We start from the raw sequence: 17,875 nt of genomic DNA on the forward strand, positions 1-17,875 counted from the left end.
CAAGTTGCAAAGACTCTATACAGTGGCGAAGTCACGCCCATCTACTTCCGCCCAATGGGACCTTATTTATGAAAAATTATGTATTGAAGTCAATGGAGAGAGAAAGATTATCTTTCGATCCCGTTTAAATTGTGCCACGAATTCATGATGTTTGTCAATCTTAAAAAATTATTTCCATGTCAAAAAAGTCACAGTTTGTCTTAAAACTGTTGAAACATAAGACTGAAAAATACGCAGCTAGAAAGACTACAAATCCCAGAGTTGCGGTCCCGCATGCTGGCTCTTACGGAACCGACAAACTCCCCTTGTGTGTATGTACAGCTCTCAACATGCCCAGACTTGAAGTGATTTTCACCTCTTTTAATACTTTTCGCCTCATTCAGAAAGAAAGAAGTGAAATGTGCAAACGTGACGGCCGTCTTGGTGTGTGATGCGAGACGGGAGATGTAGTTAATTGAGCGGTTTCACACAAAAAAAAGTGTTACTCCACAGTTTTACGACACATTTATTTATTTTTGACTTGCAAAATTATCTTTTAAATTGACAAACATCATATGTGTAATTCGTGGCACAATTCAAACGGGATCAAAAAAATAATCTTTCTCTCCATTGACTTCAATGCATAATTTTTCCGAAATAAGGTCCCATGGAGGTCCACCTGAAGGGGAGGGACTTCGCCACTCTATTCAATATACGTCTAGTAAATTGTTATATAATCACATTTTTCTTGTATTATCCAAAAATAAGAAAATGCTGAATGTATAAATAGTTTCGTATTACTAATGGAGTTCAATGCAAATCATACATTATTTCACATGACTAAGCATCCATCTCTTTCTGTAATTCAATTGAATGTTTCCTTCCTTCCTTCCTTCCTTCTTTCCTTCCTGTTGGAATACATAATAATTCAAATACTCGTTTGCATGAAACGGCGTGTCATGATTACTGCGATATGAACTTCCTGTATGACAATCGTAGGAAGACAGTCATGCCTCATGATCAAGAACACATGCATACTTGATCATGTATCCATGCAGGCACCCTCACAATGAGTGGCATTTTCTGGCAGAGTCAGTGAAGTGTAAGTGATTAGGAAGAGGAGTACTGAGCTGTTGTTTCAGTTTGGTGAGTGGAGGGGTAAACCTTAGTTAATCCTGTCCTGTCCTGAAGCCCTGTCCTGACCCCAGTGCCCATCCCTCCCTCTGTGTCTATAAATCCCCTCCTTCATCCCCAGGATGATCCCAGTGCTGGATCGGATGTTTGCTTGATTGCCTACGGTTTTATATTCAAACTAAATCCTCTTTCAGGAGCCTTAGAGGACAATGATTTACTGTCAGCTTGGTGTGTATGCTTGTGTGAGAGGTCCTGCATCTTTGTTTAATAAGCAAGGTTCACTGTTCCACCTTGAGGGTGATGACGCAAAGGAACACCAGATGTATCGACCTGTTCTGCACAATTAATGTAATCTATTCTGTGCACCGATAAACGAAAGTTCACTATCACTTTTTTTACTCGTGAAATGTTTAACCGTGTCTTCTTTAGACAATTTAAACAAAAATGCAATACTTTGTTGATCCTTCATTCCCCCTTGGATCAACCTCAGAAACATCCTAGTGATGGATGGATTCTGCTGTACTAAAGCCCTGTCCACCACAGAAACAGAGCGATTATCAGCGACTAACAGGTGTCAGTGACAGCCGGGGTCAGCGGCCTCAGTGAGTCAGCATGTTTCTCAGAAATGTCACAATACTGTCAAAGGTGAATTACAAACAACCACATGGACAATGGCCTCTCTGGAACCGTGTCAGCCTCACTCATGCCCTTGTATAAATACACACAAACACATAGGTCCTTGTCCTTAGCTCTGTAGCTCATTCCATTCAGCAGAGCTGCCAGTCGTCCTGCTGTCATTGTCTTTGGCCGGCTGGACCAGAGAGATGGTGAAAGCTCAGCAGAGATCTGGCTCTGGCAGACTGGGAACCAAGCACTTCACATTGGCATTTTGCAGACCATGAAAAGCATGTAAGAATCATTATAATAAAGAACATCAGAGATCTAGTTTAGTTATAAATACTTAACAATCATCTTGTATCTTTAACTTCCTGACTTATTTGTTAAACAATAAAGAAATATCACAGCTCCCTGTAAATGTTTACTTGAATTTCATTCAGGCACGAAGGTTAATTTGATAAAGATGTAGCACTGAGGTGTTCTAAAATCCCATCCATTATCAGTATTAAACTAAGAAAACAATCAAAGGTGATTATTTAAAAGGAGAATAAGCCCCAAGAGTTCCAATGGTGAGTGACAGCTCCTAATAGCTATGTGGTAGACCAGATAATGTGCAATCTAGCGTAAAGTGAGATAAATTATTTATCAGTTCAGTGTAAAATATTATAGTCTTGTTATGCAAATATTGCCATAGTTACAGTACTCCACAACCAAATACCTGATCACCATCTTGTCATGACTATTTCATTCTACTCTTTATATATTTTGTATAAATTATTACAGTATACAGAATTTACTCGATCTGTAACTCAAATGTTTGATCTGATAATTATATATATTCTTACTACTACAACTTACACCATTATGTCAATTGCAGTATTTTATTTCCATCACTCTATGTATTTTTACTCTATGTTTGAGGAGCCTAAACTGAATTGCCAAAACTACGATCTAGCTATTGTACACATGACAAATAAAGCCTTTGAATCCTATGAGAAAAGTTGCAAGATGAGCATGACTAACACAAGTGGGGGCCCAATCTGGCCTGTGCGCTTTGACACTTTGGCAGCCATGTTGTTGTTCATTGCTGAACATACAGTCGGTAAACTCAAAATATGGCCATAGCTTAAACAAGCCCATGCAGTGTTTCCAGAGGAGTCTGGGAGCTGGCGTGGAATAGACCACTCTTTGTTCCCTGTGAGCCACACACAGGCCCATCGCTGCTCTTTGTGCTGTGCCTCTCTTTCACTGACAGACACACATCAATAAGAGAGGAATTAGGCCAGAGAGCTCTGGCAGCGATGTTTGTGTGTGAGCGCATGCACGAAAATGTGTGTGTGTATTTACCGGACAGCAAAGAAAGAGAGAAATAGCCGGAATTATACTGTGTGGAAATGTGCATATGTGTACATGCTGTACGTATGTGTATGTTGTCCGATGGAAACTGGACCATATCTCATTCAGCAGCTGCATAATGACAGCATAGGCAGGAAACAGGAACAATCGTTATTGTATTTACCCTATGTGGGTGTGTGGGTGTGTGGGTATGTGTGTGTGTGTGTGTGTGTGTGTGTGTGTGTGTGTGTGTGTGTGTGTGTGTGTGTGTGTGTGTGTGTGTGTGTGTGTGTGTGTGTGGGTATGTGTGTGTGTGTGTGTGTGTGTGTGTGTGTGTGTGTGTGTGTGTGTGTGTGTGTGTGTGTGTGTGTGTGTGTGTGTGTGTGTGTGTGTGTGTGTGTGTGTGTGTGAGAGTGTGTATGTGTGAGGGGGGGCAGAGAGAAGCACGCTTGTGACAGTTCTGACAATGCAGGAGATGACTTCAGCATACTGCTAAGAGTGTGATAAGAGAAACAACTCTTTGTATCAGGCAGGCAGAGAGAGTAAGAGAGGAGAGAGAGAGAGAGAGAGAGAGAGAGAGAGAGAGAGAGAGAGAGAGAGAGAGAGAGAGAGAGAGAGAGAGAGGGTTACAAAGGGTACGAAAGAGGCAAAACTGGATCAAAGGCATCCCGTCCATGGCGTGTTTCGCCTGGCAGTGTCGGGTTCAGCTTGGGCACTGAGCTCAGAGTGTGTCAGAATGAGGAGGTGAATGGCAGGTAGTTCCCTGAAAGAAGTAGGCACAACGCCCTATTGTGCAAGATGAAACCCACAGGGAGGCCCCGCTGCCAGAGTTGTGCTCAGCTTTCCAGGAACAAGACAAACCAGAAGACACACAATCATTTACGTCTACAAATGCAAACATTCAAAAAGGCACAGCGACACAACTTGTGTTTTCCTGATTCTACTGATTTGGTCACTCTGTTCAGATTTCATGTATATCTTAGTCAACAGGTCCCACTGCCATGTGTAACTACATATTTTGTTAACATATTCCCTCATATTGCAGCAAAAACGTATATAAGTTGTTGAAAAAATATACAAAAATCGACATACAGGGATATACTTAACACAAAGGGAACAACAGGTGGTATATAGTCTGAGTCATCTAATAAAGGTCCTTACACACCAAACAGACACCAAAGAGTAGCAGCAGTCACGTTCTGCTTATTTTAATTAGAGCTCCACAGAGGCACCGTTATGGTGATCTATTTTGATTGTAAGAGCTTTACGTATAACACATATCTCTGAGGTATAGGATTAACAGAGGGGTACAGTGAAAATAATCTAAATAATTGAAGGCTGGCTGCAGGTCATCAGGCTGCATGTTGAACATTATGTTTTGCGTGCCTATATGTTAACAGGTGAAGGCTTGTTTAAGGAACACCTCTGCATCTGTGCTCAACACCACAGCATGTGTCCTAATGAATCATTCACCATGTGTTTGGAACTGACACTGGTCCATGTTCACCACAACAACACTCAGCACATACCCGATGTGTCCGAGCTGATGGAGATGTTGGAATTGAGGATCTCATTCTCTTGCTGTTTGTTGGTAAGGCAGATGATTACAAAGGGGGGTTTCAACAGACAAAAGGATACATTAGTAGAATGTATTATACATTTCAATCCTGCAAAGTGGCCTTCACTAACCTGCTAGGTGTTTACCAGCGGCCAGGCTGACCTGACCAACATAGCTCATATTCCACCAGCTCTGGCACGGCACCTGTCAACAGGCTGGAAACCACCTACACTGTACACAGCGGCTGAAATCTCATACCAGAGATTGTGTTAAAGGCACACAGACATAAGGAATAGCACCAGCTATCCATGTCAGGGTCAACAGACACTTTGTGCGACTGAAGACAGGATCCTGCCAGGTTATCAGGCCAAAGCCCTGTGTGGTGCCTCCAGGTGAGAACAACTTTACGCAGTCAGATATAAATCACCTAATCATCACTTATTTAAATAACTCTTCAGTCAGTTCTCAATGCTCAGGTAACCAGACACCTCTAAAGCGCAGTGTTGGGTGGGGGGTTAGTGGGGATCAGCACATCCAAGCTCTGGTCTTTAAGCTCTTACCATGTTAGTGATATTGGGCTCAACACGTAGGCTGTGGGTCAACGATGTCAAGTCTGTATTCAAAAGATGGTATTCCTCCTGACCTGCAAACCTTAATATCCATTTATCTTAACCCCACTTATTAAAGATAAGAAGATGTAAACACACAGAAACAAAAAGGGTGATTAAACACATGGAGTTTTGAGGAAAAAGGCAAAGTCTAAATACGTTCATATTGGCCAAAATCTACAGTTGCCTCTGTGTGCAAATGTATTCAAACGTTTTTCTGAGGCTAATAAGGGGGTTCAGCAAGTCAGACGAATAAAGCGGATATCTTCTTAAGGAATACATACAGTACGATGTGTCCCATGACAACCTATCCTTTACTAAATCATGGACTTCACTTCTTTTAAGTGGAAACTCTTGTGAAGCTGTGTGACCCATGCATCATTTCTGCTGTCTTCAAACAGGAGGGAAGCAGGCAGCTCGTTGCCACTGGTAACCACAGCTTTTATAAAGGAATTTCACCTTCATTCTGGGTAGTGTGGGAGTCTGTCCTACTCGAGAGAATAAACCCAGTGTGTTCATAGTTACAGCCAAACATTGTACAGTAACTATTTCTCGATGGCATTGGCAAAAAGGAAAAAGTGTGTTTCCTCTCTCAGAGACTTCCTCTTTAGCCACTGCTGACCTTTGGTTGCAATAACACAACCAACATCCCTGCCTGAAGGATGCTGACATTGGATTTTTTTTTAAATGCATGAGCATCCGACTCATTTTGAATTTCTTACTGAACATTTATCATTATCATTTGTTTGGGAGAAAAAAGGAAAACAAAATTCAAACTGCAAAACAAAACCTTAGAGTAAAATCACAACTTCACGAGAAAAAAAAGATCATATCTAGTATCATGGTGTGGTTGTTTGTTATTTTATGGTGTCAACAAAGGTTTCAGATTTCAGACTTTAACATGATTTGATCTCATTCATGCTCCATTAGCAGCTTTTCATCCCAATTTCACGTATAATTGGGTCCTTGTTCTGTGGTCCATACCAGTAGTAATTCAAAGATATACAGTACAGCCATGTACGGTATCTCTTGCCATTCCAACACTACCAATATAGTCAACACATGACATTGATCTTGAATCTAATTCATGTCATATTTCCAATTGACTGTTAAGGTTAGGTTTCAGAGTGAAAAAAGCCATCTTCCCGTACACACAGCCAATCAATCAGCCCCTGTGACAGTCAGGTAAGCAAACAGCAAGCTGTGTTAATCTTGTGATCTAATCTAGTATTAGCTCATCCTCACCACATCAGATGCTGAAGGGTTACAAGAGGCTGAACACAAGTCAGAGGAAGAGGAAACTCCATCTTTAAAGGCCACTGAGTTCTATTTTGTCAGCATTGTGCCCACAAACACCCATCCATATACAAAAACACTCAATTCAAAGCTGAGCTCTAAACAGGGAAGGCACAACATGAGTGCAGCAGGAGAGGAGGAGGAGAAGGAGGAGGAGGAGAGCGTCATCATGGTGGTCTGACTGTCGGAGTGAGACATGAATGGCTGCGTTTGCAGAGCCCTGAAGGGGCAGCCAAGCTCTCAGCCACTTAGCAGAGTATGCTGAACAGATAGGGATACATCATGTCCTACCGTACACTTAAAACCCTCTACGTTTGTGTAAACTGTACACACAGTGTATCAAAACCAGCAGGTAATACAAATGGTTAGAGATGTAAACAGGAATCGCAGTTATCAGAATGAATGTGAAGAGTATGTGGAAGAAAACTAACCTTCAGTCCATGTTCACGATGCTGGAGAGGATTTCCTTCACTGTAGAGGAGAGGACAACCTGCTACATCAGGCCCATGGTTCTTCAACAACAAAAGAAAAGCAAAAGTGAGATGGAAACTAATCCTCTAAATGCTTTCTTGGCACATTGTACTCCCTGCGCCTGCCTGCTTTATGCCTGTGTGTGAGAGTGTGTCTGTCTGCCAGACACTGATAATAATAGGTTGCGGGAAAAATTATCCTCTGTGAAGAATACTAGGCTTCAGAAGTAATGAGGCTGAACATGTCCATCCTTACTGTGCCATCAATTGTCTTTAACCCATCATTTGATTAGCGAGCTGAGACCAAAATAAATATTGCTGAGGGTTTATGAAAACTTGTGTCGTATATGTTGAAAGTGGAAGGACCATGGCTAACATACAATTTTGCTCATTCTTTTTAAGTATTTTCAAGTAATGTGTAGCAGTTTGTGTTCTGTTGATTGATTCTGTTTTCATCTGATATGGTAATACAATTCTGTATTGTATGTGCTGCAGAATAGAAACCAGCTATAAATCAGCTTTTAACTGAGTCAGGCTAGGTTAATTTTAATCTTTTCATCTGTATGTATTAATAACATAAATATAACAAATAGAGATACATGGTGACAGCATCATAGTAAATAGAAACAAAGTGTAATTGATTAACTGGAAATATACTCCATAGCTACTGATCCTCTGATTTTGCAACAGTGTCCATTAGAAACTAGCAAGCTCTTAAAACACATGATGAATTATGTTGTTGCTGTAAATGATTACCTTATAAGCAATGACACAAGCCAGTTGTACATTCCGTTTTCATCTGATATGGTAATGCAATCTCTTAATTGCTGCAGAATAGGAACCTGCTAAAAACCAGTTTTAACTGAGTCAGGCTAGATTAAATGTTACACATATAATGTTACTTTGATGTTTTTGCTGTTTAATTATTGCTCTATAAGCAATGACACAAACCTGTTTTACATTCAACATTTTAAAACATTTTTTATTTAAGTACTGCAGCAAAACGCCAGCATTTGAATGCTATGATGACAACATAGGAGATGAAATACAGCGTTAAAAGATGGTTACGAAAGATAAGTTGAGTAACAGTTACAGTAACAGTAACGTGCTTTATGTAATTTAAGTTTTAATTGACGAGCCTTCGTGTATGTTGTGAAATAACGTAAAGCATTGTGTATTGCTCTAAAATAAATACTAGTAGAGTTTTGAGCAGCAGCAGTGTGTTAACGGACTTGACAGTTCAGTGTGTCATTCTACAGAGCTGCTCGTACGATGAAACATCTACATCGACACTCATAACAGCTTTGCATCGCAAAGCGCACATCACCCACAAGCACAAACTGATGGTTAAACTAGCAGGAAAAAACTAACTTGAAAATATTTCACACTTACTCGGGTGATAGCAAACTGTTGGAGCCGACACACAGACGTTAGCGAGCGGCTCCCCTCCTCCGAGTCCCGTCCGTCCGCTCCACCGTGGTCCAAACTCTGACGTCATGACGCAAGACGTAACCTAATAGAAAGGGACCAAAGATTGTGTTGTGATAAGAGGCCTCACTCGCGTATTTAAAAAAACGATAGCTGCATATTTACAGACATTAAAGAAAACGTTTAAGTAAAAAATGCCCTAACTATAGCTTAGTTAGGAGTTGAGAATTTGAAATAAGAACAGGAAGTAATCCGAAATAAATACTATTATAAACAATTGTGATGAAATTAAAGAGCTGGATAGGATGCTTCCTATCAAGGAACACACAAGTGCTAATTGAATGCTTAAATTAAACGTTATACTCTTTATACTGCAACTTTACATTATATGCTTCATACGCATATACATTTAATATCTTCCCATTAACACAAGCATGTCTACCACACATGTATGTTGCTTTATTTTATATTTTATTTAACTTTGTATTTTAGCCATATATTTTAACACTATGTTATGTTTTCCAAACGTTAAATACATATTTAATGTGCATTGTGGGAGGGTGTTTGAGATCCAAGATTTTTACTGTAAACAAATGCTTATCTACAATGTTTTTGCATGATTCAATTTAACTGGAACGGCCATGCAGATACAACAAACCTGTGAGGAAATCTTATAGGCCTTTAAAAATAATGACGTGGAATCAGCACATGAAACTTAATGCATGGCAACTGGTATTTATGCATTAGTATGACATGGACATTGTATTCTTAATCTGTTTTCTACAATTAGTTGGTTGTATTGCTCTTGACTGAATCTGCGCACAACATGAAATACACATCAAATAATAACAGAACGTTGTTATCCTTTGTTTGGTCATGAATAATAACATGGCTGACCTTATTTACACCATTTGGACTATATCACAGCGTCGCACTAGTTAGTTAACTTTGTCAAAACCAAAGCTTTATGAGAAAATAAGTGATGAAAACATATTTTCTTAGCAGAAAAACAAAGTTCAAAAAATATAAATTATCTCCTGGAAAATGTGATATTCTGCTTTTCTTCCATTATCAATATCTAATCTTTGCATTGCAGACTGAAGCCTGAAACCTGGCAAAGAAAATGTCATCATTTCTTATTCCAGAGCAGCAGTGGTTTCACGTCAAACACTTCCTGGCCTGCTTGGGCCAGTAGTATACAGTATGTTGACAGGAGCATTTCATTTCTGGATAATAAGTGCAAGGTCTCCTTCTCATAGCCTCAGTAGCCATGGCAACGTATAATGTATGTCATGACAGCAATACTGAGAAACTTTATTTTCATCTAAATACTGATTTCATTCTTAATGGGCGTTTCAAATTTACACCGACAAAAAGCTGTGAGTACAAAGCCTGCGTATTGCAACACATGTTCTTCCTGCCTAAAATGTAGTATTACTTGAATGAGTTTTAATATGCTGTGGCAACACTGACACATTTGCTGTATACAGTAGTGATAGTGAGTAGAAGGAAAGATAGAATCAATGACAACTATACAATTTATACATCCAAGAATACATATTGTTGAGAATGTATCAAGTTTTCTTTTTATATTTGCAGTTCTTCAGAGAAAGGATGTGTGTCAAGCCTTTTCTTTTTAAATAAAAATATATTATTAATGATAGGAATACCAGTTTGACACAAATCAGTGTCATGGATTGTTTCTCCTTAAACACTAGACTTAAAGTTGTAGGTACAGAATATAATATATATTTCATTGATCAGACTAATTTAATTTCTTAGGAATCTATTGAATGAGTTCAATGCACTTTGATGGCATTTGCTGACCTTCTTGTGCTCCAATTTAAAAACAGAGATGAAGGGTATTGTTTTGCCACAAAGCGATTTTTAACTCAAACCAGCTACAACATCTTTTTCATCGAATGTAATGCCTTAAAGACTAGGCTTAAAGCTTAAGCTAAAGAATATAACAAATGTTTCAATCATATCTATTTAATTTCAGAATGAGTTAAATCAGTGGTTCTCAAAGTGGAGGGCGCCCCCCCCCCCTCCCCCCAGGGGGGAACAGAGGCATGACAGGGGGGACTGAGAGAGTGTGTGTGTGTGTGTGCGTGCGTGCTTGAGAGAGTGTGTGTGTCTGTGTGTGTGTGTCTGTGTCTGTGTCTGTGTGTGTGTGTGTGTGTGTGTGTGTGTGTGTGTGTGTGTGTGTGTGTGTGTGTGTGTGTGTGTGTGTGTGTGTGTGTGTGTGTGTGGGGCGCAAGAGATCAGGAGGAAAAATTGTTATTAAAAAAAAGAAATCATATTTTGAAAGATTATTGATTCGAAAATAATATGATACAGTACAGTACTATTACGTCTGAGTCTCTGTGTTTCATTAAAGCTTGGCTCTGTGTGTGTGTGGAACCAACCATTTTGTGTGCGTGCGCGAGCGAGAGAGAGAGAGAGAGAGAGATCACCGGTACCGGAGATCGTTATTGTTAGCTTCTGGTGCTAGCGAGCTACGCTAACAGATATAAGGAGTGTTTTCAACAACAAGGTGGAGGAGAGCCCTCTCCTGTCAGACTGAGAGACTCAGTGAGCTAAAGGACTCTCAGTGTTATCTCAGTGGGTCTCAAACGTTTTGGTCACCATTAATGTAAACAATTATTTCCGAGGCACACGTTTATATGATCATTATAGTTATAAAAAAAATAAGAGAATAAATTAAAAACAGGTATAAAAATACTATATGACATAAAAAAAAAGAATAAAGTTTAAAAGGGAGTGATTTGTAAAATATCCATAAAGAAAAAGTAAATCTGTTTACAGTTCTGTTTCAAATGGGTGTTGAGAGAGGTATCCATAGATCTCTTCATTTTGCTCTTAAAGTGCACCAGATTGATGCTTTTAACTTCAATATTTAAAAATCTTCACGGGACCCCCCTATGTAAGGGCCACACACCACCTATAAAAATAGCACTTTACCCCTGCTTACACCTATATGCCGTGAGCTGATTATCGAGCCTTCATTGTAACAGTTGCGAGTACATTGTGTATATGCGTGGGGATTGTGGCAGTAGAAAATTCTACTGTAGCGCCCGGTACATTAATGGGAAACCCTAAATGTTTGAGCACCCTCAAACGTCAAGCTACCCCACAGCAGCCCAAAATAAATCTCTGGCGCCGCCACTGAGCCTGACTATTTGTGTTGGGGGGGCCCGACTTTTTTTTTTCTCCAAAGGTTGGGCCTGACAGAAAAAGTTTGATAACCACTGAGTTAAATGCAGTATGATGGCACATGCTTCTCTACTTGTGCTTTACTTTCTCTCCACAAGATGGCAACATTAACACAAACATGCAGGTCAGATATTGCTCTGTCTCAAAATATTGCCATTTCCTTGTTGTTCAGCTCTTTTACACAACATTTAAACTTCACTGGGATTTTGTAAGTGACAAACACACTGAATGTTCTGTACTTGAACCATGTATTTGTGAATGGCTGCAGGTAATGAAATAACCAGGCAATACAATCTGTGTGGAAGCTGAATTGCAGAGTCTTTGCATGTGCTTTGGAGCCATCAGTGGGATCTGAGAGGGTCTGAGAAGGTAGCGCCTTGACAATAGTATGCTTGTGTTGATCAATATCGTTTTCCCTCAAAGCTACTGTCTATTCAGTCATTTTATGACCCTGAATAAAAAAGTTTGATATTGTTCAGCATGCCATATTAACTCAGTACCAGTATTATTAGTAAACGAACTATTAGGCCATATGGAATATATGGCCTAATAGTTAGTTTGCTAATGATACTGGTACCGAGTTATACTCACAGCAATATAGAACACCAATAGCTCTGCATATCACACAAAGGTTTTTCGGATGGATTCATATTATTATGGTCTTTCTAGATTTCAAAATATGATCAAATGCTTTCAAAAAAGAAGAAAGGTGAGAGCATGAGAGAAAAGTGAACAAGAAGTAGTAAACAGGGACAAAACAAAACAAATGTTGAATAATTAAGGTATTTATGTATAATTTTTGTTCTGTACAAGTAATAATGGCCATGGCTAAAAATCACATTCAGCTTTTCTTGTTTTCAACACTGACTTGCAAACCAAATAAACAAGATTTACAATACCTCCTTGTATAGTAAAACATAATTTCAGTGTATTTACAAAGTCTGTTTCTTGAAGGAGACATATTGCAATATTATGGTTTCAGTATCAATGAGCCTCTGTTTCAAATTAGACTGCACCAGAGGCCATAATTCACTTCTCTTGAAATGTTGCACATTCATGCTTTACTTCCTTCATAAGCATCTGTACGGTTTTTCAACAGGTTTTTACAACACACACAGCACAACTTTGTGACATTCACACAAGGTTTAACAATCCTCATCCCGGCTGCACAGATGGTTTATGAGAGTTCTTTATGCTACTTTGTACCTCTACTCCACCACATTGTGGATGCCAATATTGTACTTTTTACTCCATTGCATTTATCTAACAGCTTTAGTCCTATTTACTTTATATATTTAGATTAGCTAATACCATATTAGCAGACAAATTATCTACACCTTTACCAGCTGTGATGAAGACATTAATGCATCAATAATGATTATCCACTCTTTTAATACATGATTCTGAAATGGGCTATTACTCACTATAACTATCTGTATCTCATAAAGAGAAGATTATCAATAAAGTTGACTTTCATTTCATTTCATTTTTTTTGGTCAAATGTACAATAATTGCCAACAAAACATGACTCTACTTAACTTCTGGTACTTAAGTATAATTTGAGTATTTTTTTAAATTTTGTATTGCTATTTTAATTACTTATAAGATCTGAATACTGACTACATGTTGTCTGATGTCATTTTACTTTATTACTTTACATGTTACTTAAAGCTGGTACGCAACCACCTCTCAGCATATCCTCCTGGGACCCGAGGAAAAGAAATGTGTCTTCCAATTTCCTTTTTAGTGTGATTTCCTACCTATTTAGGGTAAAAAAAAAACATCTTGCAATTTAGACTTTTTTTATTTTACTTTATTTTAAAATGTTAGAGTATGTCCACTGTAGAGGACGTCGGGACCATATTAGTTTGAAAAGACAGCCAAAATTAACAGATAGACTATGTAACCTATAATGGTTATAGAGTGATATTAATACAATAATACATTCACCTTTATTTAAAACATGAATAAGTATTGGATCTGAACATTGCTGTTTATTTGGTCACTAAAAAACTAGTTTGGTTCTTGGTGAATCTTTCCAGATCTTCAAAGACTTTGTAGTCAATGTAGTGGGAAAAGTACCTCATTGACTCCAGTCGGCACGGGCTGTAGGGTCATCTTGACTAGTTTGATGGATGTGGTCTCCATTTGACCATGCTCATAGAAACAAAGCTGGCATTCCTGAGGCAATTCTCATTTTTCATGGCTCCAATTAAAATAAAAACAACAATAAGACATACGTGCTACTCTTTGCCCACAGGGGGCCATGTCTTTCCAGCTCGTCCCTATCTGTCTCTTTGTCTGTATCTGTGCGCTCATGGAGCCTCCTGTATCTTTCCCCCCCTTCCTCTTGACCGTCTTCTATCCCAGGTGTGAAATCATCATCTCTCTCATCATCTGAGAGCTCAACATCTTAATCTCCCTTAACTATCTGGTAAAGAAAATGTCTGCTTCAGTTCCGTCTCCTGCAACAATATTGAGTCATTAAGTCCATGAAGATGGTCCTGACGTCCACTAGAATGGACATTTATAAAAGGGCTGTTATTTGAAAACCTGAATTATTGAATTGCTTTCAGAACTAATTATATAGTTCCTCACATGTTAATAAACAAGAACATATATGATTTTCATGGTAAAAATTACAATTATTCAACATTATTTGACTTCTCCTAATGCTTCTATAACATTTTGTTTTTGGTATGCCAGCCATAGTGGATGAAAAGAAAGAGGAACTTCCCAGCACGCAATTTTAACCAATGACATATCACTGGAAAGACCAGGATGTCCTCTGTACAGTACATCAGGGATTGATAGAGTAGCTCAAAATAGTCAAAGGAGATGCATGTTAACAAAATGTCCACTACAGAGGACATTTTCAATGGGCTGGGTCCCAGGAGGATATTGTCATTGAAGAACACTTAACTTCTGCACCTCCTCTTGGCTGTTTTCCGGCATCAGAAAATCTAACCCCTGATTGTAGGCTTTGGCCAACCTCAGGTCATCTCAGAGAGAGAGCGTTCCTGTTTTTTTTTTACAAACAAATACAAGTTTAGTTTACCTGCTTAAAGTGGAAATAAAAGTTGAGGCTTGTTTGGTTACTCTATTTGGTGCTAAGCTAGAGAAGGCAAACCTGCAAGACCTTTGAAAGATTTACGATCAACATTTACAACAGATTTACACTGTGTATACACCCTCCTAGTAACTTTGATTCTTGCCCCAACCCTCTATGACTCAATCCTTTTTAGATGTCTTGTCCCCACCCCAGAATGAGTCGTGACACCTCCATTGGAGGGGAAAGTAAAAATAGTTTAATCTAATTTCTCATTAGATTTTAGCTGACCTTGCAAATTGTTATTACCGTGCTGTAAACTGCTTTCATTTAGAAATGTAAATGGTTAATCATAATAATTAAGAAATTAAATTAGGCCTATGGCAAGTATGAATCACCAGAGCAGCTGTCTCTGCCATAGGTGTGACAGTTCGACACATATAGCAGATAGAGAGTTTGCAGTATTTATGTACCACCACTCTACTGTAAAAGCTCTTAATGACTGTGTCTGAGTTGTTGTTCACACAACAGGAAGTGCAGTGCTAAGTTCACATGAAAAACATCCTGTCGAACCATAAAATAGCTTGCGTAACCCTAACCCTAACCCTTTTAACAGCAATGTCCTCAAATAGTATGCTGTCAACAAGTGTCGTAGATGGGTGTAATGATTTTCTGTTTTTCACATGATCACATCACACCCCACCATTGGCCAAAGGACTCAAACAAAGCTTACGCACACACAGAAACTTACATTTAACATACACCACACACTCATAAACGCACAAACCACAGGCAGGCTGATTTCCTGCTCCCACAGTAGAGCAGAGGATAATGCCAAAGATTAGTGAGAGCGGCTGATGCCTGGCGGCCCTTTCTCCGAGAGCGCGGCAGACGAGGATGCCGGCTCTCAGTGGCCCTCGTCAATTAGAGCCTCCACTCCAGCAGGTCTGGCCTAATGAAGAGTCCGGAGCCTGGGAGTGGAGGCGGGCAGGCGGGCAGCCAGGCATCGATCCCCAGCCTGGTGAGGGCACAGGTGGGGGGCCGACTAGGGAAAGCCTGGGGACTGGGGGACCAAATCTCTTTCTCCCATCATACATACGTCACCCCGAGGGAGATATGGCTCTGTCTTTGTCTGTGTTCCCTGTTTGACCTCTCAACATCATTATACTAAATTCCATTACACATGTCTTGAATTATTGTTCCGCTTGATCCCCAAACTTCCGTTGCTGATCAATGATGTAAAGTCTGAGGTGGTTACTGGTGTGTCACGTTGTAAGTCTCTGGTCCCTCTAGCTTTATATGTCAAACTACACTTTAGGGACATTTAGTTTATTAAGGCTGACATTTTTGAGAACAATTCTCACAGAAAGATTTTTAGTTTATTCAGAGTGGGAGTTGAATCCGTGTATCTACCGTCCAATTGTTTTTCTTTATTAAACACGTAAACGGAAGAGCGTCTGAGAGGCGTTTTTGCTTTTTGCTTTTTACCTTACTAAATGGTCAAATGGTCCTTGGAGCGAGGGGCGGGGCGAAACTCACGGAAGTGATTTCAAAACAAAAGCACTCGTTTGCTAAAATCACACTTTGAATCACTACAGTATCCTGCTGAAGGAACGGTGATTATTATAAACAAGGGTAATTTAGCGATCACAACGAAAACGGCTAAGACACATATTGAGCCCAGAAAATGGATGTTATTAAGGGCTGTAAATATAATAAGCCTCTGTCTAAAATGGACAACATTGTTAGGAGATTTAAAATATAGAGCGGTTCTACACTGCGGTCACTCAGCCGCCTCACGAGTTTGTTTTTTCAAATCAGCTGCTCATCACTGCTATATTTGACAAGTGATACAAATATGTTTTCCACAAGTTCTTAAGAAAACTGACACTGTTTTCACATTTTTCGAAGCTCTATTGGCTGACATGCAATGACTGGGACTGATGGAAGAATCTGAGAGGAATTAACTAGGAGCAGAGAAATAATCATATATATATTAAAATACAGCAGCATCTTAAGAGGCCAACAAGATTGACAAGAGTGTGTCAGTGTGCAGTCTACCATCCTCTTAAAATACTATCAAGTCAAACAATATCAGTCTCATGAAGAAAGGTTTTTTAACGCTTATTCAAAATAGCAGAAAAACATGCATTCTTGTTTTCAGGAGGGGACATTGACAGAGGAGTACTGGAAAAGTACTTCATAGTACTTGTGGGGGGAGTTTCACTAGTACTGAGTCCAACAGGATCAATCTCACGAAGAACTAATGGCGACAAAAAATAATTTCCTCATCAAACTTAGCAGAAGTGGCTTGATTTAGTAGTAGGCTAATACAAAGTCAAACAGTATCAATTTCATTAAGAACTAATGGTGGAATTATATTTGTATCATTCATCAAATATAGCAGAAAAACATGGAAAACTATGGAGGGGACTTTGACAGAGGATTACTCACAAAGTACACAGTAAAAGTTCTTCAATTTAATTTCTGGTAGAAGTCAAACTAGAACCGAGTCCAACAGTGTCAGTTTCCTTAAGAACTTGTGGTAACAAATATTTGTATCACTTGTCAAATATAGCAGGAATAATGAAGAGCAGCTGATTTGAAAAAACAAACTCGAGAGACGGCTGAGTGACCGCAGTGCAAAACCGCTGTATAGTTTAAATCTCCTACAATGTTGTCCATTTTAGACAGAGGCTTATTATATTTACAGCCCTTAATAATGTAACGTACACAGATGGAGTCGGAAACAGGCTTCCAGTTATTAGGCTTTAATAACTCTTATTTTCTAGATGATCACAGGTACAGGGATAGCTTGTGGGTTCAACCTCACACACTCTCTCTCCACTCACACACACACTCCTATTTATAACCCAGACTACGTCACAACTTCCCGCCCTCCCCTGTCTGCTCCCCCAACCACAGGCCCGCACCTAGACCAGCATCAATGTGCAGCTCTGTGATTGGCAGAGAGACGGGGGATGCCTGAGTGACACCCTCAGCATCCTATCAGGGTCGCTACAATAACATTAATTTTCTGGGCTCAATATGTGTCTTGGCCGGCCGTTTTCGTTGTGATCGCTAAATTCCCCCTGTTTATAATAATCACCGGTCCTTCAGCAGGATACTGTAGTGATTCAAAGTGTGATTTTAGCTAACGAGTGCTTTTGTTTTGAAATCACTT

The 17,875-nt window shown here is 39.4% G+C and overlaps 1 protein-coding gene across 8 annotated transcripts in view; it reads right to left on the minus strand.

Annotated features, from left to right (window-relative positions):
• Window positions 1–8,511, minus strand: part of tmcc1a (transmembrane and coiled-coil domain family 1a) — a 38,906-nt gene extending 30,395 nt beyond the window's left edge. For all 8 annotated transcript variants that reach the window (XM_079675585.1, XM_079675584.1, XM_079675581.1 and 5 more), the window contains exons 1-2: window positions 8,391–8,511; window positions 6,960–7,040 (exon numbers count right to left, since the gene is read on the minus strand). The gene's annotated coding sequence lies outside the window, so the exon portion shown is untranslated. The remainder of the gene's footprint in view (window positions 1–6,959; window positions 7,041–8,390) is intronic.
• Between the last annotated feature and the right edge of the window lie 9,364 nt (window positions 8,512–17,875).

This window comes from Notothenia rossii (assembly GCF_949606895.1).
Source record: "Notothenia rossii genome assembly, chromosome: 4".
Lineage (NCBI taxonomy): Eukaryota > Metazoa > Chordata > Actinopteri > Perciformes > Nototheniidae > Notothenia > Notothenia rossii.